The following is a 26,507-nucleotide window of genomic DNA, read 5'->3' as shown; positions in this document are numbered from 1 at the left end:
GGAACACAGGGAACAACCATCAATTGCTTTGAAGTATCATATACTTTCATTTTCAACTGGGCCTGAGGGGAATTCTCATCTGGGGAATTCCAACTGGGATTTCCCATGTGGGTAATTCGAGGTGATGCAACTTTCACAGTCTAAGATCCCCAGGGAAAGTCCAAGTTGGCTTAGTGTAATGCTTAGGCCTGCCACCAACAGAAATTGGCAGTTCACTTCTGAAGGAGCTGCAGAAAAATGACGACTGCCAAGGAAAAGTTTATCTTGAAGCAGAAATCCTGCTGCAATCCCTTTGGAGCTCATGAAAAACCAAAGTCGTCTGGCTTGAGAGCTGTTAGCCAAAAAGCCATAGCCACTCATCCAAGCCTCAAACTGCAAAGTGCACAGAAAATCTGTACCCAGTGTCGTAAGAAACTGGCAAAAAGACAACCAGGTGTGGTAGAGACTCAGAGTGAAATACCATTACCAGTGACCAGCAGCGCTATTAGCAGTAGTGAGGACAATGATGGTGGAGGATCAAGTGGAACACACTCAGTCTGTGTTTGCACAACACATCAAAATGTAAAGCTCATGTTCACTGGAGCAAAACTGGATTCTGTGACTGGTGGTGAGTTTAAAGACTACAGTCACTGTCTTGCAGCTATTCAGTGCAACCCACCTCGCATTGAGTGTTTTTTTGGCAAGTGTTCAGAGTGTCCCAGAATGGCGGGTCTTCGAGATAAGCTTGAAACATATATGCAAGACAACATGATCGACCAGGTGCAGTATAAACAGTGGACATCAACTGATCGGTCGAACCTTGAGACGAAAGTTCAGACAGTTGCTGACTTTCTGGATTCTTTCCAAAGCAGCCTTCAGAAACTGTTACCACACAGTTTCATTGCCAAACAGCAGTCGCGTTACCTACAGAATCTGAAGAATACACTTGAGCCTGGTGTGTTCCTGGTCATTGCAGACTTTGCGGAGAACTATAGTTTTGTAGTTCAGGATGCATCTCAGTCATTCCATTGGAACAACCTGCAGGCCACAATCCACCCGTTTGTGTGCTACTATCGGCAAAGCATGCAAGATAAAACTCCTCAACACATAAATTTTGCCATCATATCAGAATGCAACATTCATGATACCGTGGCAGTTCATCTGTTCCAAAAACTGTTCCTTCAATTCCTAACCACCAAATTTGGACAGCGCCCTAAAAAGGTTTGCTACTTCTCTGACGGATGTGCAGCCCAGTACAAGAATTGGAAGAACTTCAGCAATTTATGCCTCCATGAAGAGGATTTCGGTGTCCCAGCTGAATGGCACTTTTTTGCTACGTCGCATGGGAAGGGACCATCTGATGGAGTTGGCGGGACAATTAAGCGGTTAGCAGCTAAAGCCAGTCTCCAACGACCATATGATCAACAGATCATCACTCCTCGCCAACTTTTTGAATTTGCTGATTCAGAGATTGCAAATGTCAACTGCCAGTTTGCAACAGCAGAACAGTATGAACAAGAATCAAAACTACTCAAAGCAAGATTCGAAGAGACCCGCACAATCCCAGGTACACTAAAGCTACATTGCTTTGTTCCTGTGTCTAAGGAAAAAGTCACAGTTCGAGCCTTTTCGTTCTCAGCCGAAGAACGAAAGGAACATGTGAAACTTACACCTGGGATGATCGATCACAATGTCTCAGCCATAACTGGTTATGTTACAGTGGATTATGATGGTCACTGGTGGGTTGCATGTGTCATGGAACATACCCCAGAGAGGCATGAGGTGGATGTTAAGTTCCTCCATCCACATGGACCATCCCCATCATATACATTTCCGGAACCAGCAGACCCTCTCACTATTGACTACCAGGATGTGCTTACTACTGTTGAACCAACCACTGCAACTGGAAGGACATATTGTATTTCCAAGAAAGAAACAAGTGCTGCTGTTGCTGCATTGAAGAGGAAATTGAAAGCCTAAGTCAGGTTAGTGAACACTGTGTACTTGAACTCACTTATTGATTGTATAATACATTACAAATGCTGATTTTCGAACCTATATGCCATACGTACATGTACATTATTGCTCATATCTCAGAAACTATTGGAGTGCCCATCACAAAACTTATGTGGAAGCTTCTTGACATCATAAGGTACATCTGGGATGAATTTGAGGAAATTTGAAGGATACATTTTTTGGGGATTCACAATTGAAGTTTATATTTTGTGATAAATTTTTTGTGGTTGGAGGTAGGAAAATGTTGCCCAGACAAATTCATAGGGCATGAAAATACCTTTAAAATGACACCAAAACCAGCTCTCTAGGTGTTATACTTTTAGAGATATGGCCATTTGAATTCGCGACGTCGCGCTAATTAGTCCAAAGTTCGTTAGTCTGTATCTCACTAATTAAGAGGCTGTTAGCAAAAATATTTGAGTTCTTGCCGTTTTTCATGGGTCCCAATTGGTTCCCAAAGTTTTACAAAAATCTGAGAGATGACGGCAGATTCTTTGATGATTTGACATGGAATGACCCCTTTGCGCATGGAAAATCCATTCTTCTCTGGCTCAAACAATGAGGGAGGGTACTCAAGCCATTCGTAACTAAATGCCTCAGTCCGTGCCTCATCACTCAGGTCCTGTGCGAAACAAAGTGCCCTTGTCACTGCACTCTCCTCTCTGATGACTTCTTTCACAGTGTCCATCTTTTTCTTACTTTTCTTCAGATGCGTGGCGAATGTTTCTATCTTCGGTTGGACAATCTTGTCTGCATTCGTCGTCGTGGCAGCATCCATTGCCTCCAAGCCTAGACGTTTGGCATCTACCAGGGTAGTTGCTGCAAGAATCTGACCTGTGGATATGTTCATTAGTTTATCTGTCGCAAGTGAAGGATCGAATGGTTTGATCTGGAAGCCGTGTTGCAGATCAAACGGACCGTGGAAGAGAAGAGGCAAAACCCATTCGATCCTTCACTTATATATATTTATATAAGCTACACAATTTATATAAGCTATATAAGCTTCACAAAACTACAATATATATAAGTGAAGGATCGAATGGGTTTTGCCTCTTCTCTTCCACGGTCCGTTTGATCTGCAACACGGCTTCCATGTCGTCTTTCCTCAGCTTCTCGTGGTGGTCAGATTGCGGCGAGGCCATGTGTGCCATCTGTTTTACACTTTCAGAGACAGAGGTCATGAACGGTAGAGCCTTGATGTACTTTTCTCGTGCTGATTCAGACTGTGTTATACCCTTAAAGAGGCTTGTTTTGCCTTCCCTATTGTAGGTCTGTTCAAGGGCAAGGTCTGTCCACACACCATTAAAGTCTCCTGCAGTCTGGTGAACTGTGAATTTGCCAGCTGCAAACTCCTCGTGCACTTCTGGTGCTGTTTCTGGAAGCTTTTGCATCTCACTGAGATAGATCGGGAGGCAGGACATGTACTTACTATGGCCGGAAGCAATGGTATAGGGTAGCATATTCTGTACCTCTTGTAAGTGCTGTTGCCACAGCCCCGCTCTCTCAGCATGGATGTAACGCCTTAGGATAAGCACCATGTCTATGTACATGCTCCAAAGATGGGCTGTCACTCCTAATCCCTTCTCAAAATCTCCCCAGAGCGACTCCAGTGACTCTAGGCATTTCATGACTTCCTTCATGAGTGCAGCAAATTCGTCCTCTTTCCTGTCAAAGGCATTTCTAAGACTTTCAAGCAGAGACGAAAGCAAAGAAAGTGTCTCCTCAGTCTTCTCGAACAACAGCCATTTCTCAAATGCCTCCCACTTCAGCATGAACAATGCCTCACTCAACCATGAATGATAACGGACCATCTTATCATAATCTTTTCCTGCCATGACTTTATTGGCTGTACCTCGACCACAGATATCACTAGAAACCAGAATGTCCTCTATGCCACTCTCCATTATGAAAAATCCAATAGATCCCAAGAAGTTCTGGGCAATATGGAATCCTCCAAGTCGAACAATAACATCTTTGTACTTTTCCGATTCCTTCCTAAACAACCCCTTTACTATGTCATATATCGCCTGGTCACAATTCACCACCGTCTTAGCCTGACCCATCTTAAGACTCAAGGAGACAAAGTAGTCCAATGAGGTCTGGACTACATCTGCGTTGGTTGGGTTTTGTGGAAGTAATGGTCCATAACCAATCTTTGTTTTCTCTGTGTGTTGCCCAGAACTGTATTCAAAGAAGCTGCTCCATGTCAGGCTACCAGTGTCCTTGTCGTTTTCACCCGTCATCAACTGTGTTGGATACATTCTCAGTAGGAACCAAACGATGTTCTTGTCAGCTAGAAAGTAGGCTTCCCCCTTGTCATCATGAGGAAGTTCAATATCACGTAATGACCTAGCCTGTCTTCTGTCCTTCAGTGTCAGTTTACTACTTACTGGAACGAATTTGTCTGGTTCACTGATAGTCAGTTTCCTGGTTTTCTTAAGGGGCACTGCCCCCACTACCTCCCCACTTCCTTCTCCCTCAAATGTGTACTGATAAATTCTATTTGTTGTCGCATCAAAACTACCACCATCTTGTGTCTCTGAATGGAACTTTAAGTTATCCAATGCGTAGTGGGTAAAGTGTCCTGGTGTGATGTTTGTTGGAATGAACAACCCTTCCCTTTCTTCTCATTCAGAAACATCATTGGCGGCTGTTGTGATGTGTCGCTGAGCAGTGGGATAACTGATGCAGTGTCCAAATTTGTTAATCATTGTCACAAGGTTTTTACTACGTGTTTGCTTCAGAATATGTAGGGCAACACCGATGTGTTTGGGAAGTGGCTGCCTGCTAAGACATCCTACCATGTCCTGTGCCAAATTCAGTACCTTCTCTTCATCATCTTTGGTAAGCTCGACTTTGCCATCTTCACCGAGACACTCATCTCCCTCTGTTAGTAACCATGCCAAGTGATTGTACAAGTCGACCGGGACTTGACTAGAGGCACCTTCATATGATATTTCAATTTCATCACTGACTGGGATTGCACACCCTACCTTTCCGAATTTTTTCACTTCAGCCCTCAAGTGTTTTGCCACGTGGTATGAACTGTTTGACACGTTTGTGAGCAGTACCTCCTCTTCCTCGTCATCCGGAAGAAGCTCACACTCATCTAATTCAGTCTGCAGAGAGACTACTTCATCACAGAGCTCTTTGACGGTCAAAGAAGATGCACATATTAACGTATCTCTACCCTTCAATGTGATGACCTGAATGTCAGACTCAAAGTGCTTCAACAATCGCTTTTTCAACCTATCAGTTCTGTAGGGTTTCTTACTGACTACATCCTGTTGTGAGAGAAGTTCCGTAAATCTATTGGTCAGCTGGCCAAGGTGGTAGACATGCTTGTTAATAAGAAGTCCAGGTGAAATTTCTGAAACAAGCATTTGGAAGCCTTTGTCATATTCAGTGACACCTTTACTGTCACATGTCTGTTCCGAAGCTTTACATCGTCTGTTCATGAAATTGTTCATACACCTCAAGTGATAGCGGAAATCGTTAGCTATGAGGTCAAGACAATAATCACCATGGCCCTCAATTTTCAAAAGGACCGCCTCATCCCTCAACACCTTTGCCTTATCATGGATTGACTTCTGCCTGTCAACTGTGCTGACTAAAGTTAATGTCCTATCGCCTTTGGAATCGCGTTCCCTTTCACACAGGAAACACACTGCATTAAAGTCCGTTAAACTCCTCCTGCCCTCCCGTTCACCTGATGTTTCTCCTTGCTCGGCTTTAAACCATTTGGCGGATACTAGATTGTCCAAAGTCCGTTTGAGGGTGTAACTACTGCGGCATTTTTCGTGACACATTGGTCCTTTTGAAAGAAATTGGTCCTGATTCTGCAGATCGTCCCACACACTGCTGTAAACGTCATCCTTCCTTATTTCCACCGCGTTCTTGAATGTTGTGAACCCTCTCTTCGTCAGGTTATACAGAGGTCCCTGATCATCTGTTGTACTTTGGCAGACGATACATTTCGAATAGTCACTTACACTAGAAGAGAGTTTGCGTTTGTTTCCTTTACCAGCTATCACAGCCACAGGTTCCATCTTTATACGCCAGGGGTCAGCACCTGTAAGAAATAAAAAGACACTCTAAGACTTCATACAATCCACAAATGGAACAAAATTAATAATGTTGTATTCGCATCAGGCGAATCTTCGGGCGAACCTGGTGCCAGGCCAGAATGAAACATATTCCCCACGCCACACAAAACCAATCAACACCATCACGTGTAGTAAATCAGGGTCGACTGTGAAATATATTAGATTCGTAAATATCATGATTTCACAACGTTATAACATTTCAAGATTCAATGAGGAAACTAGTCAAATTTACCTATACTTTTCTCTCGAACGCTAGTAAACCGATAATTGCTTGAATGACAGGAAAACATGTGGAAAATAATCAATGAGGAAACTAGTCAAATTTACCTATACTTTTCTCTCGAACGCTAGTAAACCGATAATTGCTTGAATGACAGGAAAACATGTGGAAAATAATCAATGAGGAAACTAGTCAAATTTACTAAGTCTTTTCTCTCGAACGCTAGTGAACCGATAATTGCTTGAATGACAGGAAAATATGTACAAAATATTCCTAACTATATAATGTTCTTATCTAACTATTCTAAGTTCATATTTCGCTCTTACTTTACGGTTTTTGGACGGGAATCAGCATTCCATTCAGCTCCTGACAGAAAAAGGAATATGGCTACCGGTTTCACTTTCGATATGTCATTCAGTGCTTCCACACGGGAATTTCGATATGTCGTTGGTTGAGTGGTAAATAATAATTGACAAGAAGGAAGCTTGCTCCAGCTAGGGAGGCTGAAGATCGATGGTAATCATAAAGATCAGCAAGAGTGAAGCAAGTTGCTGAAACAAATGTAGCATAATAATCACTAGCACCACACAAAAGATGAAAAGCATCAACCACCACAGTAAACCATCACTATTACGATCAATATAGGCCAGAAACAGTAGAGGGATGCAAAGAACATATTGTGACATATACATATGTGAATTATTTGATAAAGGAGCTAAATTTTCAGCTTAACCCACTTTCCGTGACCTTTTGACCTCTGCTGACCTCATGGATGGTCCAATCACGTTGAATCATGTTTCATATAAAAGCCAACTTTATAACAAAAAGAATGAGTGGTAATTTGTTGCACTCACCCCTGTATTATGGGATATATGGTCAATTGAATTTCCCCTACCCCTAAATTTCTTGCTTTTTTACAGTTGACGCCCCAAGTTAAAAAACGTCCTTACAGAATTCGCGCAATCCAAACTACCTTGCTAAAGTCACTTTACTGGTGGCTAACACCCCCACAGACATGATCTAGGGGTCAAACATTTTATAGCAGGGGTGTCACTTCAAAATCACTTTTTTACACATTTCCAGGCCTCGGATCCCAGACTAACAACACTCTGTGAGGAGTATGACAATGGCATTGGCGTTGACGATGACGATTATGATGGTGATTATGATGGCCATGATGATAATGATGACGATGATGATGCTGCTGATGATGACACTGATGATGATGATGATGATGCTGCTGATGATGATAATGGTGACGACGACGATGATGATGATGATGATGGTGATGATGCTGCTGCTGCTGATGATAATGATGACGATGATGCTGATGATGATGATGATAATGATGACGATTATGATGATGATGATGATGATGATGATGATGATAATGTCGATGATGACAATGATGGTGATGACGATGACGATAATGATGATGACAATGATAACGACGATGAGGATGATGCCATGCTTAATCCCTACATTAACATTCTCTCTCAGTCCTGCCAGGTAACAGCATCTCACCCAACAACCCATGCCCTGTTACCATTCCCAAATTGAGTCTCCTTCTCACCTTCACTCTGTTGTCTTTGCTTTTGTCCCATCTGTGGAATCACTGTCCCATGTCCATTCCACCTTGCTATCTTCTTCGCTTATTTAAAATGGCACACCCCTGCCATTTGACGTCGTTTCGTTTGTTTACCCATTAACTTTTCTATTACCACTGACCTACATCCTGTTATCCACTCTTAACTTCTCTCTGTTTTAAATTCTACCTGTTGGCCTCAGTATCGGTATGCATTCACCCAATGTGTCTGTCTTCTAAATCATTGTATATTACGTCTATCTGTGTCTTTTGTTGTCCTGCGCCTGTTTGTCTGCCTCTTGTCCTTATGTTTCTCATTGGCCTCTAATCCTATACCTTGTAGTTCTTCCAAGAGTCTTGTTTTTGTAGTTGTAAATAAAAACGGATCTGAGTATTTATGGACTGCTTGTCCAAGTTTGAGTCTTGGAAGTATTTAATGATGCATTAGGAAGGTGTAAAGCCAGGTTGGCATAACCTATAGGTGGTCACTTTCTGTGGCTGGGGAACCAAGAGTAGTTTGAGTGGAGGAATGGGTTAAAAGGTGAGCATAGTGAGTGGGTGTGGATGAATGTCAAGGTGAGTTTTTTATGAGTGCACCAAGTAGAAATGCTGTTTAGGATGAAACAAGTGAAACGTAAGGGCATATTGAAGCACTGTTGGAATTGTATAAAGCGAAAAGGGAGGAAGAATAGAAAGAAATTTCAGAGAAGGAAAGAAGAGTTGAGTAGAGTGTGAGATGAAGATCAGGGAATGGATTAAAGTTTGGGAGGTGGTGATGACTGGAGGGGGGTCGGAATCGGAAAGGTACACATCATGAATGTGAAGTGAAGAAGTAGGTATAGTATGAGAAAGAATAGAAAATGGAAAGGGTAAGCGTTGTTTGTGTTTTTTATGGTGGGAACATGATGAAAGGTTGGGTATGATGTGAGCCTGGATAATGGAAGTCAAAGAAATGAAAACACAGACAGAGCACAAAAGGAAATATACGAGCCGAAGCAGGTGCGTCTCTCTAAGGAGCAGAGATGATGAATTGCTGCGACGGATGTAAGAAAAGCCCAGAAAACAGCTTCAGGGAATAAAAATGTACACATTCTACATATAAATTGATAGTCAGAATAGCTCTTTTGAAAAGATAACCCACGATTTCTTCTCGAAGTCTGATGACAATCTCAAAGGATTAGATCTCTTGATGTACCTTTATTTAACACACAAGTCAAGGTGCATGGAAGAGCAGGTTTTATGAATCTGTTCATTACCCATCCTGGATTTACCTTCGCCAGTGAAGGTGGGCAGAGCTTATGTTTTCATCACTGTTTGTCTGCTTGTTTGTTTGTTTGTTTGTGAACAGGATATCTCAAAAAGTTATGGACTGATTTAGACGAAATTTGGTGGAAATGATTGGGTATGTGACGAGGATGAAATTATTCGATTTTGGTGAAGGTCCAGATCTGGATTCTATGATTTTTAACTGATTTTTTTTTTTACCATTGGGAGATTGGGTTAAAAACGATATACAGTCACGTGAAAAAGTAAGTACACCCCATGTAAAGTTTTGACTTTTTCAACATACAGCTATTTGATCTTCATTTCAACAATATTGATAGATAAAGGTGATATAATACAACAAATATCATGAAACATTTACATTTTGTAGTCCATTGTATAATTTAAATAAACATAAATGCAAATTTCGCATGTGGAAAAAGTAAGTACACCCTTGGCTCTAATAGGTGGTATTGCCCCCTTTGGCAGAAACAACCTCAAGTAGGCGTTTCTTATAACTGTCTACCAGTCTCTAACATCGACTGGGAGAAATTTTTGCCCACTCCTCCATGCAGAATTCTTTCAGTTGTGCGATGTTTGAGGGGTTTCTTGCATGCAGAGCTCGTTTCAAATCCCCCCACAACATCTCGATGGGATTTAGATCCGGGCTTTGACTTGGCCATTCCAGAACCCTCCATTTATATCTTTTCAGCCATTCCTTGGTGGATTTACTGGTATGTTTAGGGTCATTGTCATGTTGCAAGGTCCACCTTCGGTTGAGCTTCAACTTTCCGACCAATGGCCTCACATTATCCTCAAGCACCCTCTGGTACAATGAAGAATTCATAGTGGATTCTATGATGGTGAGCTGCCCAGGCCCTGATGCAGCAAATCTGCCCCAAACCATAATATTTCCACCACCATGCTTTACAGTTGGTATCAGGTCCTTGTGGTCAAATGCTGTCTTTGGTTTTCGCCAAACATGTCTTCTGGTTCTGTGGCCAAATAGCTCTACCTTTGACTCATCTGTCCAGAGCACATTGTTCCAGAAGTGCTGGTCTTTGCGTAGGTGTTCATTGGCAAATTTAGTCTTGTCCTGACGTTCTTTCTGGGCAGCAAAGGTTTCCTCCTGGCACACCTCTCATGTAGATCAAATTTGTGCAGCCTCTTTCTAATGGTAGACTCGTGCACTTTGACATCAACAGTGGCAAGAGCTACTTGTAGGTCCCGTGATGACATTCTGGGGTTCTTTGAGACTTCTTTCAGCATCTTGCAGTCTGCTCTCGGGCTGAACTTGCTGGGGCGGCCTGGCCTGAACAAGTTGGCAGTTGTTTGGAATCTTCTCCACTTGTAGATGATCTTCCGGACAGTCGAATGATTGATTTCAAATTGTTTGGAGATCTTTTTAAATCCCTTCCCAGACTCGTCGGCATCTACAACCTTCTTTCTGAAGGCCTCAGAGAGCTCTTTTGATCTAGGCATTGTGACGCCGCACACTTCAACAACAAAGAGCAAACCAAACTAAATGTCTGAGGTTTAAATAAGACAGGTTCCTCCAAGATCCTTTCTAACGATGTTCTAATAATTTGCACCTGAGCTGGCGCACCGGATTCTAAATTTAGGTATTTGAAGTAGTGATAAATGTAGGGGTGTACCTACTTTTTCCACATGCGAAATTTGCATTTATGTTCATTTAAATTATACAATGGACAACAAAATGTAAATGTTTCATGATATTTGTTGTATTATATCACCTTTATCTATCAATATTGTTGAAATGAAGATCAAATAGCTGTATGTTGAAAAAGTCAAACTTTACATGGGGTTTACTTACTTTTTCATGTGACTGTATAACATGATATCTCAAAATGTTATTGTCTGATTCGGACGAAACTTGGTGGACATGTTTGAGACTGTGACAAGGACGAATTGATTCGATATTGGTGAACATCCATATGTGGATCCGAGAATGTTTTAAAGTGATCCTTTACCAATGAGTGATGGAGCCAATAACGATATATAACACTCAATCTCAAAAAACTATGGACTGATTCAGGCAAAACTTGGTGGACAGGTTGTAGTGGGGCGGTTTACCTAGGATATTCAAACCTATTGTGCATTTTTTTGATAAAAGCACCAATTTTGGCACAGAGGTAGACCAATATATTATGAACAAATTTGGTTGTGGAGCCATCGCCCAACTGCCCCCTGGCGGCCGTGGCGGCCATTTTCCAAAATGGCCGCCATGTGGGACAGCGGACTCCTTCCTGCGGGCATCCCATGTCAGTCGAACCAGGAGGGCTCATCAAGTGACAGCAGCAGCCCTCTTCACCCTGCAGCAGCACGCCTACAACCACTACATTGACCAGCTGGGTGACACATGCAACGAGCAGCTGGAGTTCGACGATTGGTGCCAGCAAAAAGCAGAGACCTGCCCCCAGTTCGACTACTGGGCAACTGTCCTGCAACATGAGGTGGCGGTCCTGGTGTACGTGCGCTCTCTGCGCCAAGCGTCGTTTGCGATGTACCTAGATGCCCTGCCAGAACTAGCAGTGTGGTTCCATGCCCTGGATCACACCAACTACGCGCGCTGGATTCCTGTGCATCTGCGAGACATGGTGGAACTGCCGACGACACACCCTGTAATAGCCCAGGAATTCCGAGCTGGGAACTTCACCGTCCAGAAGACGAACAGGTCGTTCTCCGCCATCCCCGTCGATCAGGCCCACGAGCAGAACAATGCTGCCATCAAAGGAGACGGAGGTGCAGTGGGCCTGACTGACAACCCCAGCGCTCTACGACGGTGGATGGTGGCAGGACCAGAGGTTGCCACGCTCATCGAACAGTTCCACGATGAAACTGACCCGGGGAACAGACCACAAGACACAAGGCACCATGACCAGTCAGCAAGTGTGCAGACTGCTTTCCTGAAAGATGTACAGTCGATGGTCAACGTGATGGAAGACTTCGGGAATCCATTTGAAGAGGAGAGTCAAGATCTGCTGGTACTCAACACCAAGGAGATCGCGCCACCTGGAGCTGTAGATGCCCTCCGTCATGCACACGAAGTGGTTCAGCTGCAGTTTGACAACTTCGTCAGAGAACGCCTGGTGGAGAGAACGAAACCCATAGGAGATGCCATCCACAGAAACAAGCTGAAAATCTTTGGTCAGCCTGCTTCAAAACCTCCGGGAAAGGGCAAGCAGCAGATGAAATCCCTCAAGAATGACGTGGACCTGTTCTCTCGTCTGTATATCGGGTGCCAGAACCGGGATGGGAATCTAGAGGAATTCTTCCAACATGAAAACCAAGCCTGCCCCCCTGCACTATCAGCTGGCGGTGGCATCCAGCTGGGTGTCAAGAGTGACCTTCTCGCTTGTCTAGTAGACCTCAGTCAGCCGAAGTCTGAGGTTCCTCCAACCAGCTGCATTGTGCTAGATGGAGCGGTCATCATCCAGATGCTGAAGCCAGCTACAGCAAAAAGCTTCAACGAGTATGCACAGCAGGTCTTTGTGCCCTACATACTCTCAAAACTCCATCAAGCCACGCGACTGGACCTGGTATGGGACCGCTACAATACAGACTCGTTGAAGGGTACAGCAAGAGCCAAGCGTGGAAAAGGGGTGAGAAGACGGGTGGTGGGTGGTGCAACGATCCCTGGGAACTGGGCCAGCTTCCTCAGATTCGACGAGAACAAGACTGAGCTGTTCAGCTTCCTCTCTGGCGTCCTCCACGACTCATTCCAGCTTGCAGACAAGGAGCTGGTCATCACTGAAGGAGATGATGTCTTGAGCAAGCCACCGCTCCTAGATACTGCAGCCCTGGCTCCTTGCAACCACGAAGAAGCCGACAGCCGCATGATGTTGCATGCCGCCCACGCTGCTCACAATGGCCACAAGAAGATCCTCATCCGCACAGTTGACACTGATGTTGTTGTCCTGGCAGTGGCTCTGGCACACACCCTGGAGGAGGAAGCCAAAGTGTGGGTGTCCTTTGGCACGGGCAAGGCTTTCCGGTTCTTGGCAGCCCATGAGATGGGCTCTGGGCCCTGAGAAAGCACAGGCACTACCGATGTTTCATGCTTTGACGGGCTGCGACACAGTCTCCTGCTTCGCCGGACATGGCAAGAGGACAGCATGGGCAGTGTGGACAGCTCTACCTCAGCTGACCCAAACAACTCACTGACCTCTCCACTGCACCGGATCATATTGATGAAGATGCCATGCACACCATCGAGAGGTTCGTCATCCTGCTTTACAACAGAACAAGCACCGCAACCGATATCGACAAGGCACGCCGCAAACTGTTTGCAAAGAAGAGCAATGTCCAGCTGATCCCACCGACAAGTGCAGCCCTGAAGCAGCACGTCCGACGAGCAATATACCAGGGCGGACATGTCTGGGGTCAGGCCCTGGTTCCTGCACCAACATTGCCATCACCAACCGACTGGGGTTGGATCAAGACCAGCGACATGTACGAACCTCTTTGGACAACGCTCCCCGAGGCATCCAAGGTCTGCCGGGAGCTTGTCTCCTGCAAATGCCAGAGGGGCTGCATCAAGAGGTGCAAGTGCAAGAAGGCCAGTCTGGAATGCACACCACTGTGTGCTTGCGACGGGGAGTGCTCTCAGAACTGAACTCGCAAACTTAAGATGAAGATTCTGAACTGTTCCAGACAGTACACAGGTACTGTAAAACAGTGAACATATCTGCATATTGCATTTAGCAGATTATATGTTAATTAACATGATAATTAAATGTAGTAGTGTCCCTTGACCACAGAAGTATAACATTTGACTTGCCCAGGATTGATCTGATGAGAGCAAGCCACCATAATTATCACTATCTGGTTCTGTTATTGTTGTTGTATTATCGATGTAATTATCATAATTGTGTTAATAATTTTGTTAATTGGCATGGGCAGTGTCCATGAATAGCTATTGACAGACAGAGGAAGAAGGTCAGATAACATTTCCACAACTTAAATGAATCTAGCCTATTCACAAGGAATGTCAGCATTTGATGCCTGATCATGGGTTTCCTTGTCGCCATTTCATCTGCAATTAGCCTAAATATGTTAATTAATATCAGCAGCATCTCCCAAAATGTGACTAAGAGCTATCTGGCATGTCTTGATTCAAAACATTCAATAAACATTCACTAAAACCTTCAGCAGCAAACTTTATCTAACTTCTGTGTGTCTTTTGGGTGTCTGCTGGCGGCCATTTTGGAAAATGGCCGCCACGGCCGCCAGGGGGCAGTTGGGCGATGGCTCCACATCCAAATTTGTTCATAATATATTGGTCTACCTCTGTGCCAAAATTGGTGCTTTTATCAAAAAAATGCACAATAGGTTAGCTTACCCGCTGTACTATTGTGTGTGTGTGAGACGAGGATGAAGTCATACGATTTTGGTGAAGATCCGGATCCGGAACCGGATACTATATTTTTTACACATTTTAAGTGATTCATCATTGAGAGATAGTGCCAAAAATGATATCTGGTATGATATTTACAAAAAGTTGTCGACGGATTTTGACTAAATTTGGTGGATGAGTTGGGTAGGAGAGAATACCAAACTTATTGGATTTTGGTTCAGGTCTGAATCCAGATCCGGCCGCTAAGTGGGATACAAAATGTAAACTGCTCAGCCTGGCAGAGGGATGCGCTCGACTGAATGCCGTTCTCGTTTTCTTTTGCGGCACGATAACTCAATATTTGATATCCAGAGGAAATAATTGTATTTTTTAGGAGTGTAAGGAGATAGGAAGGGAGAATCCACATTAATAACTGTAATTGTATTTGGAAAAAAACATCTGATAGATTGAGAAAACAAAATGGTGCACCTTAAAACGACAAATTAAATGTCGCAATTTCAAAGACGAAACTTCATACGCGAAACAATATTATGAGGTTTTAGAATAAAAATTCCAATAGCGTTTGGTGAATATAACTTTGAAACAAGCCGAATATCTGGCATTGGCCTCTGCCCATGGCACAATGCCTGGTGATTGACTGACAGCTTCACTCTATACATTCTGCGATTCATTACCAAATGTTTTGACAAAAACTCCCCCGTAGTTCACACAAACTCCCCCGTACCAACACTTTTGTGTATTTATTTCACAAATTTTAATCTCCCAGTTCACCTAAAGTCAGTATTTTGAAGGGTTTTGTATACATAGTTGAGGATCGTGGAAGAGGTAGTAAACTGAGCGGATCAGGACGTGACAAGACAAAAGGAACAGTGGAGAGAGGGGGCACTAACAATGGAGACTTGGACAAATAATGGGTGTAGGGAGGAATGGGGAGCAGGAAAGAACACATGGCATGGATCAGATGGATAGAGAAGGAAACTTTCAGGAAGGAAAAACTGGAAATTTGGAAGGAGGAGGGATTTGAGTGGGATGGGTGAGTTAACGAGGGTAGAGAAGATAATGGCTTTAGATTGGGGATGATCTGAGATGGTGGTGAACAGCTTTCTTTAACACCTGGAGGGAAGAGTAAGATTGAAGAGAATGCGGAAGTCGGTACCACGAATGAGTGGAGGTGAGCAGTGATCCTGAATTTAGGTAGTTTCACCAGAATGGGATTTATGGTGGATGGTGTCTTACCTACAGAAACCTGTTGAGGGGGGACAAAGCACATGGAAAGAGTAGAGGGAGAAAAACCAGAAAGGAGGATGTAGAATATAAAGAGACCACCGAACTGTCTGCGATAGTAAGGTGATAGGATTAGCTTAATCGTGGGAGATTCCAATGATGTTGAAGACCTTGGTTTCCACAGCAGCTTCAAGATAAGCAAGATATGAGGTAGGGAAGCCAGCCCAATGGGGAGAGCAGTACTCCATCAAGCTGCACATGAAGGCCTTGTAGGTGTATAGGAGTTCAGGTGTACCAAGGAAGGACTCTGTATCAAAGGGAGGCGCAAAGCACCCCTCCCTATATATTTGCAGCTTTAATGCAGTATGCAGTTTCTCTGTATGCAGCTTTAACATGGGGACTGAAAATACTTTTCACGGCTTCTAATGGTATATATATATATATATATATATATATATATATATATATATATATATATATATATATATATATATATATATATATATATATATATATATACATATTGTTGCGGTTTTAGAACCCACACTTTTGTAAATAAATAATCACTTGTAAATATGACATTAAAGGTTAACGGTAGCACCCTTAGTTAGGCCAGAGCAACACGTAGGCCACCTTAGAAATCCAGTTATTTAATTATTATGTGTTTTAGTTAAGGCCGTGTTTCCAATAGTTGAATCTGCGTTGCATCAATCAAATAAGGAGTAGGTCCCATTTCATTTCGTCCATTTTGCGACCTCCCTCTCCAAGCGCCGTCGTTACGCGCCTTGCCAGCAGCGTTCACTGCCTTAGCGCTCGCTCAAGCGCCGCCATTAACCATGCGGTCGGCCCCGAGGAAAAAGGGGGCGGAACGCCAAGAACAAGGTGTGGCCTGTCAACCAGCCGTCAAAGGCGTGACCGGTTAGCCCCCACCAGCCAACCAGGGCTGAGGGAATATCACCGGCGGGCATGGCTTTGAGGGCCGGAGTGATCTTGGCCCGCGTAATATAAGCGCGAACGAAAAGCCCTTTCACAGGACTGGTGAGAGAGCGCGCATTGTAATGGACTTGAGGGCTTGGTTGGACTTGTTGGAGGCGTGCGCATTACAACAGAGGATTGACTCGCTGGCGCTGATAACGAACTTGAGAGGGAGTGCGTTTGGCACGCTGGTGCAGTTATTACGTACGCTGAAGGACACCAGCCTCCCCCCGCTATATGTAAGGTCCGCTCGCGTTGAACGGTACGCAGAGCTGCCTGCCGGGTTTCGCCCGCGGAACCGGAGCCTGGACGGAGTCGACTGGAGCCTGGACCATCTACCTGGACCTTCACCCTACCAGCTACAATCCCCGTGTGAGTGTGTATGTTTGTCTGGGTTCATGAGTTAAGACTGTTTTTAAGACTGCCCTGTGTCCTGCTTCTTCTTCTTCTTCTTCCTGTACATCCTTTTGTTTCCTCTTTCTTTCTGTATATTTGTAAATAAATTACCTTGTTCTTTCTTGGTTTTCCCTAATCCGATCGCATCCGTCCTTTCTTCCATTGGGTAAGCGTGGCACGATCGGAACCGCTCAGGATCAGGTTTAGTCATTGTTAACGGCTCGGATCGCGGATTGCCAACCGCTCGGCATTTTCCATCTTATCCGTGGTTCGAGCGGGAGTTATTTCCCTGCTTTACGGTCGGGTTAGTAAGTAGGTATTTGGGACTACCTTGACCAATGACCCTAGCTAATACCAACCGGAAGGAGCGTTATAACTTCCCAGGACTCGGGACGGCCAGCAAAAAGGACAAGGGGATTAACCCCCCTTGATAAGTGGAGCGCCGACCCCCGAGATCTGTAACAATATATATATATATATGTATATGTACATATATATACACACTTTATACCCCCATTAAAACATTTTTTTTTAAATTCCAACATGCCGGCCCAATGGCCAACTGGATAAGGCATCAGACTCCCAAGCTGGGGATTGTGAGCTCAAATCCCATCTGGGTTGAATATTTTTCTCCTTACTTTTTCAAGTCTTTTATATCGTCTTCAATAAAGTCTTGTACAATGAACAAATGCATTTTGTTCGTATTTAAAATGTATCTTGTGAAAAATTCCAGAGGCATAGAAAAGGCCCCTTTATATATGGTATGTGCCATGTGGCAAACTATAGAAAAGAAGGGACATTCAAAAAAAATCACGTGTGCATGCTGGACTACCCTTGTGTTCTTAGGAGGAACCAGGTAATGCTCTAGAAAAGTTAACATGAAGGGCACCCTTCATATATCGGTTAAAACCCATCAGTACGTAAAGTTTTCTGTGTACCTTGAAAACGAAAACATATAAGGTAATGTGCATGTGTGTGAAATCTAATTTGTTAAAAAAGTTAGTAAAGTTTGTATGTATTATGTACCAACCAATTGCAGACATTTTGGGTGTGATGTATTCTTTGGGACAAGTTTTGGCCAAGCGCGATGTGTGTACACATTGGAACCACCTTTAGACATATGCGTGTACACAGATGTGTGTACACATTATAGGTAACATTTGGATTATATGAAAGAATTGTACACTTGTGCAGTGCAGCCGACTTTACCTGTCCATTTTGGACCATAATTGCACATTACATAAACTTGCAAGTGTTGACATTGCAGACATATTGGACAAACGTGATATGTACATGATGAATACTAATGATAAATTAGAGATGATGGATGAATTATATATGTACACCTACTTCTGCAATGGAATAGAAATGTAATATTATGTATGGTATTTAATTTTTTTACAGAAAAATGAAGGACTGCGAAGAGGTCCCTTTGAAACCAAGAGACTTACTGCATTAAAAATACATTTACTGCTTCATGTAGCTGTATGAATCAAATTGGCACCCCTTTATATGAACTTTTCTAGAGCATTACTTGGTTCCTCATAAGAACACAAGGGTAGTACAGCATGCGCATGAGATATTTTTTTGAATATCCCTTCTTTTCTAAACGTTGCCACATGGCACATACCATATATAAAGGGGCATTTTCTATGCCCCTGGCATTTTTCCCAAGAATGAGGAGGATGCCCAGGCGGATGCTTGTTTTGGAGGACAACTTTGACATGTGGTTTTCCCAAGAAAGATCACAGCTGATAATGAGCATCAGGAGTTTGAATAATTGAACTTCCTCAAGAGAATTGTTAAGAACGTATATGGGAGTGAAGGGTTTTCCAGACGGTCCTTTCGGAGAGAGATAGTGAAAGTGTGAGATTTGTCAGGATTTAAAGATATATTCCCAAGTGTTTGAACAGCTTGTAATCTTTTTCAAGGTCTGAATAGACGGAAGAGGCATTCTGCCTGTCTGAAGGATAAGGGATATCACAGCAGAGAATGGAGTCATCAACAAGAGTTGTTACGGACTATCAACTATCATTAGTGCGTATTGTTATATACAGACTTGGCATTTAATATGGAATATTTTTTTTGTGGGGGTGAACTTACTTTTCAAGATGACTTAGAACCAAATGTTCATTGGAATTATGTTGAAATTATTCTAGATTTTGTTAATATGACCTTGAAAAGAAACAAAAACCACATTTGACATTTTGAAGCAAATAAATTGATCCTTGAAAGTGATGTAAACTGATATCGAACTCAATTCATGGACAGTACTGTGTTAAACATCTGTAAGTTTTCCAGAAGTATCTCTTTATTTTGCACATTAGCCAAAAAAATTTTTAAACAAAAGTTAAATTACGACTGGGATTACGGACAGTAAAATTACAGTTCAGAACTCCGTGTAACCCCCACGAGCATTCAGGAGAGCACGTTCACGTCGAGGCATGCTGTTCACGAGATTTGCCAAGGTTTGGACAGGAATCGCTTGGCATGCAGTGACAATAGCCTGCTGCAATTCATGCACAGAGGTGGGCTGCTGATCCAAGTTGTCGATTTGACACGTTAATTTTGCCCACAAGTTGTCTATCGGATTCATATCCGGGGACATGGCAGGCCACTCCATATGCTCTACACCACGGTCAGCAAGAAAGTGTTGGATCATGCGAGCACGATGAGGCCGTGCATTGTCATCTTGGAAGACAAAGTTTCCTCGAAAGGCTGCACGAACAAATGGAAGCAATGTTTCTTCCAGAATGGCCCTGTGCCTGAACTGGTTCAGGTTTCCATTCAGAACAACCAGGTCAGTTTTGCTCCCTGCATGAAAAGCAGCCCAAACGGTCACCCCACCACCTCCAGCTTGGACTATTGGCACTATACAATCTTCGTTGTAGGCTTCATGCACTTGTCTGCGCACTCGGATGCGGCCATATTGACGATAGACCAGAAATCTAGACTTGTCACTGAAGATCACGTGATTCCAGTGTCCTGGCTGCCATTGACGGTGCTCTCTGGCCCACTGCAATTGGCGCTGGTGGTGTTGTCTGTTCAGACGTGGCTTTCTCAGAGGACGCCTGGCACGATAGCCTGCTTGAACCAGTCATTGGTTGACTAGCCTTCTGGATACAAGCACATTTGTCAGTTGCTGCCACTCAGCCCTAAGCCAATTAGCTGACTTGATACGGCCATTGCGGACTAACCGGTGCAGCTGGCGATCATCCCTCCTTGTGGTTCTGCGGGGACATCCTGACCTCGGTATTGGAGTAGGGACACCCCTCTGAGCATTTCGTTTCAGGATCTTTGACACCTGAACTTGAGTGATGCCGTACTGCTGAGCAATAGCACGCTGTTTCATGCCGGAATTTCGTAAAGCCACCACTAAATGACAAACAGCATTGTCGAGTTGACGGACCATCTCCAGGGGGAAGCGGCAATAACTTTTGTAGACGTGCAGCAGTTGTTTTCCACTAATACAGAACACAAAAACCCTTATATACCCGACTGTGAAGCCAATTGTCAAATGTACCTGTCCGTACATTTTGTCACGCCACCTGTGATATAATCCTGTTATTGACTTCTTGCTGCGACAGACAATCAGTGACATGGTTCTTTTAACAAAGAAATCACCGAAGTGCAAAAGAAACTCACCAGATTGATATACCGAGTTCAGAAAGTAAACTCAAGTCAAGAAAAAAAAAAAAAATCCCATATAAAATGCCAAGTCTGTATATAGGAATGTGGATATGCTAGAGTTAGAGAAATGTTGGTTACTTTTTGTAAACAGGATTCATATCTGCTGATGATGCAATAAACGTTCTTTATTCTGTTCCGCAATTTTAATTTTCTCAATTTACGTGCTCACCCATGCATTCGTAATAAATATATTGCCCTGCATGAAACAGCCAACCACCCATACCATGGAGATTTCACATCATGGGCTTGCAGAATGCTCGTATATTTGAGGGAGCCTCCCGACCTATGAGCTGCCTAGTTTCGGTTCAATTCCTGATGCACTCCCAACCATCACTCTGGTATTTGCAGACAAATCGTTGCATGATGGAGCACGCCACCCATTCGAGAGGCATTAACCTTTGTGTCGCAAGTCGTCCATTGTGTACCTTGAACAAATTTCAAACTACTGCCTGGCGACCGTTATTGGGGTTACAGCAATGACCTTTGACACCGCTGTAAGAGTAATGGCACCCCACTGTATTATCAGGCTATCGTGACTGCTTCAGCAGTGCTGACAATCTGGAAAGAGCCACGAAGGAAAACGATCATCACACATCCTTCAGGGTTCTTAAATTTCGTTTTGTGTTTTTTCAGTCAAGTCAACAACTTTGCCTTGCTGCAATGTCATTGATTCGTTTCACGTAATTAAACAAGAATTGTGCTCATCCAACGATATTGTTGCGAATATGGAATTTGGCCTCCATATCCGCTTGTAAATATTCCCCTATTTTCTCCAATACTCCCCAACTTTCCCCGATCCCCCATTCCCTAGTCCCATTGCATGTAAATAACAATCAGTAGAGCCGACCTTCCCCTTATTCCCCCATTAAATGTCGTGCCCAGGTCCACCGCACCACACGTAGACAACTTTCGGACATCTTCCTAGTTATTCTTATTCTATGTCAGTTAAGGCCTCGTCTCCATTAATTATGACTCTTCGTTGCACCAGAATGTGATTATATGGCACCAGTAGTGAGTTTAGGACCTTCCCATACCTCCTCCCATCTTCTTCCCCAAACAACAACAACAACAACAACTACAGCTACAACAACAACAACAACAACTACAGCTACAACAACAACAACAACAACTACAGCAACAACAACAACAACTACAGCTACAACAACAACAACAACAACTACAGCTACAACAACAACTACAACAACGGCGCGCGCGGGGAGTGTGCGTCCTCCCTCCGGCTCGGTTAGCCGCCATTATCCATGCGCCCCACGGGGTTACCACGAAGGGGCTGGCTGTCAGCTCCTCGTCAAGGGCGGAGCCTGGTAAACCCCCCCCGCACCCAATAAGAAGGGCGGACCGATTCCATCTGGGCGGAGCTAACGAGCCGAGGGCGTGTCACTCCCCGCCGGATATACGCAGCCGCTTGCCGGACGTGACGTCAGATGCGCCCCCAGCTTGAGACGACAAGACGCCACCTCGAGCGCTGAGAGACCTCCTGCATCTTTTGGGCCGCGCCATCCTGTCCCTGAGCACAAGGTGCACCTTGTGCTGGCCATCGAATACCCGCTTTCCTTGCCATCAATCCCCGTGTGAGTCAGTTTTTGTCCTGTTTCTCTGTGGTCTGTCGGGAATAATATAAGGTTGTGTCTAAGTGCCTGTCTTCCTATGATGTACCTCTTGTAGTTGTAATCTAACCTTCCGCCTTAATATAACCTCCTCCGGAGGTCTTGAGAACTGAACCCCTGGTGTCGTATTGTGTCATTATAACCCAGCCGGGTGTCTTCTCTTTCCTATTGAGCCAGCGTAGCGCGGCTTCGTCGACGTTCGAGTACAATCGGGTAATTTGTGCGGACACGACGGCCATTCCGCTCGGCCCACCTTAACATCAAAGTCGTGTCTGTAACAATTGGTTGTCAGGAGTTGGATTCGAACCTGGGACTAAATTTATTTAGCCCAAATTTTGGAACACCAATTGTACTATTAGAGTAACAATTGGTGTCGAGGAGTTGGATTCGGACCCGGGACTAAATTAGTTAGGCCCAAATTTTGGGAGGGAAAATCGATTCGGAGCGCGTACTGCGCTCGACGAAATTATAACGAAAAAAAAAAATTGGATTTGTTTTACGAAACTCGAATTTTGCAAGTCGCGCTATGGCGGATCAAGACGGCTGGGGTCCGGTAGGGGAGAGTGAAGCAGGGTCGGTCCAGGACCAAATTGAGGGACATGAGGGACAGGAGGAGAGCGAAGCAGTGAGGGCGGCAGGGTCGCAAAATAGCGTTGTCACGCACGAGGTGGCCACGGCGTCCACGCCCGCGGCAGCGCCCCTGGTGGATTCGAACCTTTTCCTCCTGCAAATGAGGGCCCTTATGGAACAAATGGTGGGAATGAGGGCTGATAGTGAGCGGTTGGGAAACCAAATGGGGGTAATGAGGGACGAAGCGAGGGGTACTGGTGAGAAGGTAGACAAAAATTTTGAGGGGTTAGACAATGGGATAAAAGAGGTGAGAAATGGGTTAATGGGGGTAGAAAACAGAATGGCCGCTCAAGAGAATCAAATGGAAGGGATGCAAAAGGGGTTAGAGGGGGTAGAAAATAGAATGGCTGCCCAGGAGAATCAGATAGAGGGAGTGAAAAATGGGTTAGAGGGGTTAGAAAACAGTATGGAAGGCAAATTGAGGGACATGAGGGACCAAGCGGAAAGGGAAGTTAAACAAATGGAGCAGCAGATAGAGGGGGTCAGAATGGGGGTAGAAACCAAACTGGATGCTCACAGGGAGGAAATGGAGCAGATGAGGGTGGCATCTGGGCAGGAGATGCAAGTGATGGGAGAGGAGATCAGAAGAGGCGTGAGTGAGGAGGTCGGAGGAGTGCGCGAGGAGGTGAGGCACTGTAAGGAGCGCATGGAGAAAGAGGTGAGAAAGGGGACTGTAAAATTGCAAGGTGGTATAGAGGAGTTGACGCTGGGAGTAGAACAACTGACAGTGGGACAAAAGGAGTTGGGGGACCAGGTAAAGAAGAACACAGCGGTAATAGAGGGTTTAAAATCGACACAGAAGGAGATGAAAAAGGACGTAGGGGTAATTAAAAAAGAGTGTCAGACGGTACATGAGGACCTGACGAGGAAAATGGACAAGGTGGTAGAGGTAATGGAGGTTAAAGAGCGGGAGGTGCGGGAGCACATAGAAAAAAATAAAGTGGAGTTAGAGGAAGAACTTAAAGGGGCGCACGAAGAGATGAAGGAGATGAAGCAAAAATTAGAAGAAGTGGAAGAAGGGGTGAGCGAAATTAAAAAGCGACGGAGAGAGGATAAGAAAGAGATAAAAGAGGAGGTAAAAGAATTGGTCCAGAGTCTGTGTTCGGATCGTGATGATGTGCTCATTAACCGGATGAGGGATTCGCAGGTGATGGAGGAGAAGCGAAGAGAAAGAGGACCCGGTGTAAGTGGTGACCAATATGGTCGTGCGTATGATGCGCCAGGGGATTTAAGAAGCTTGGGGGTCGAGATGGACCCGGGTGTTCGTGAAAGGCCGTTGGTGAGGTGTGCGACAGGTCTGGTGTGCGAAAAAGGAGGTGTGCAAGAAAGTCCGACTCTGGGGTGTGTGAGGAAAAAGTGCGTGCCAAGGAGTGAGTGTGCTGGCGAGAGTGAGTCGGTCGTAGCGCGTGTGCGAGGGAGCACATGGAAGCGTGGTGTGGTGAGTGTTACAGAGGGTGTGACGGGAGAGTGTGCGCAGGAGTGTGCGCGAGAAAGGTGTGTGACGGACAGGTGCATGAAGAAAGAGTGCGCTGTCAGAAGTAAGGAAGAGTGTCCACCTGTGGTGAGTGTTAGAGGGTGTAACGGGAGAGTGTGCGCGAGGAAGGTGTGTGACGGACAGGTGCATGAGGAAAGAGTGCGCTGTCAGAAGTAAGGAAGAGTGTCCACCTGTGGTGAGTGTTACAGAGGGTGTAACGGGAGAGTGTGCGCGAGGAAGGTGTGTGACGGACAGGTGCATGAGGAAAGAGTGCGCTGTCAGAAGTAAGGAAGAGTGTCCACCTGTGGTGAGTGTTACAGAGGGTGTAACGGGAGAGTGTGCGCGAGAAAGGTGTGTGACGGACAGGTGCATGGGGAAAGACTGCGCTGTCAAGAGTAAGGGTGAGTGCGCTGTCAAGAATGGAGGTGAAAGTAGTGAGAGTGACAAGGAGCGTGAGTTAGTTGTGACAGGTGAGCGAGGATGTACACCTGGGATGGAAGGATGCACACCTGGAATGGTAGAGCGTGAGTGGGAATGCACGCTGGAGTTGGTGGTGAGGCACGTGGTTGGGTGTGCGAATGAGGGCACACCTGTGATTGTCACAGAGGAGGTGACCGAGGAGGGGGCGCGAAGCGGTGTATTGGTGAGGTGTGCGAGCAACGAATGTGTGCCAAAGTGTTCGGTGGTCAGGTGTGTGACCAAGGCTGTGAGTGGAATGGGTGTACCTGGGTGTGTAAGGAAAGGTACGAGGAGCATGGGCACGGCTGGATGTGTGAGCAAGGAACGGGCTGCGGGGTGTAAGCGTCCAGGTGAAGCATCGACGTTAGACGGGGTCGAGTTTAGAACGACTTATAGCCGAATCGGGCCCTCGGTGCGTGCCGGGCTTCGCGTGCCGCGAGAACCAGCGGGGATCCGAGCCACGGCGGGTTCGAAAGGACCGCCGTGCGCGATCCACGCTGGGCCTCGCGTGGGACGGCCGCGTCCGTGCTCCACTAGGCGGAGCGGGCAGCTGGATAGGAAGGGTCGTTATGGCGACCACTTTTTGTTGAGACGTGCCGGCAGGTCGAGATCGGGACATTGGATGGCTCCACGCCGAGGTGATGCGTGGGATCTCGGCCCGGGTAAGCCCCCGTCCCTGCACCGAGTGCCGGACGCATTCAGCCGCTGGCACAAAACAACCAGCATCCATTGCTTGGCTTTACGAAGCCGGGCTTTGGACAGGAATTGGCGCACCGAGAGGTATTAGTGAGTCGACTGGGTGATGAGGTTAGTGTTTTGGACCCAAAATTAGAGAAAAACAAAATTTGATGATTGGCAAGGGATTGGCAGTAGTGATTGGCAGATGATGGGCAGTGATTGGCAAATTTTTAATTTGTTGAAATTAGATGTGCAAAATTGGTAGTGAGAGACCCCCGATGTGGTGGGATGGCAAATCCACCATCCCTCACAGGGGGGGGCAAAGGAGCAATAGCTTATGGGGTGTATGGCAGTGAAAACTAGCCCGGGTGGGTTAGGATATTGTGTGTAGGGATCTAGAGAAGATGACCTTAGGTAACGTTAAGTTTAGTTAGTGACTGATACCTGTAGTGGGGACGCAGGTAGATTAGTGTGGATGATAATGACGTGGGAGCGCAATAGTTTAAAGGGACGACTGGGAAGCGCAAGTTTCAGAAGGGAGTAGTTAGCTGAGATGATGCCGTGTGTGTGTGAGGATGGAACAGGTGTGATTGCACAGGTGTGCAACTGGACAGGTGTGTGGAGCAGTGTGTGAGTAGTGAGTGTGTGGATCAGCGCGAATGCGCTTGGGGAGAGAAGGGTGCAGGTGGCACCAGGTGTGAGAGCACAGGTGTGCAGGTACAGGTGTGTGGAGAGAGTTGGAGTAAGTGGTACGGAGTGGTGTGCATGGTGCGAAGGTGTGGATGGGGGAAGAGTGGACCCCTTTCACGA

This window comes from Myxine glutinosa, chromosome 9, assembly GCF_964187855.1.
Source record: "Myxine glutinosa chromosome 9, kmMyxGlut1.1, whole genome shotgun sequence".
Taxonomy (NCBI): domain Eukaryota; kingdom Metazoa; phylum Chordata; class Myxini; order Myxiniformes; family Myxinidae; genus Myxine; species Myxine glutinosa.
This window is presented reverse-complemented; position numbering follows the sequence as displayed.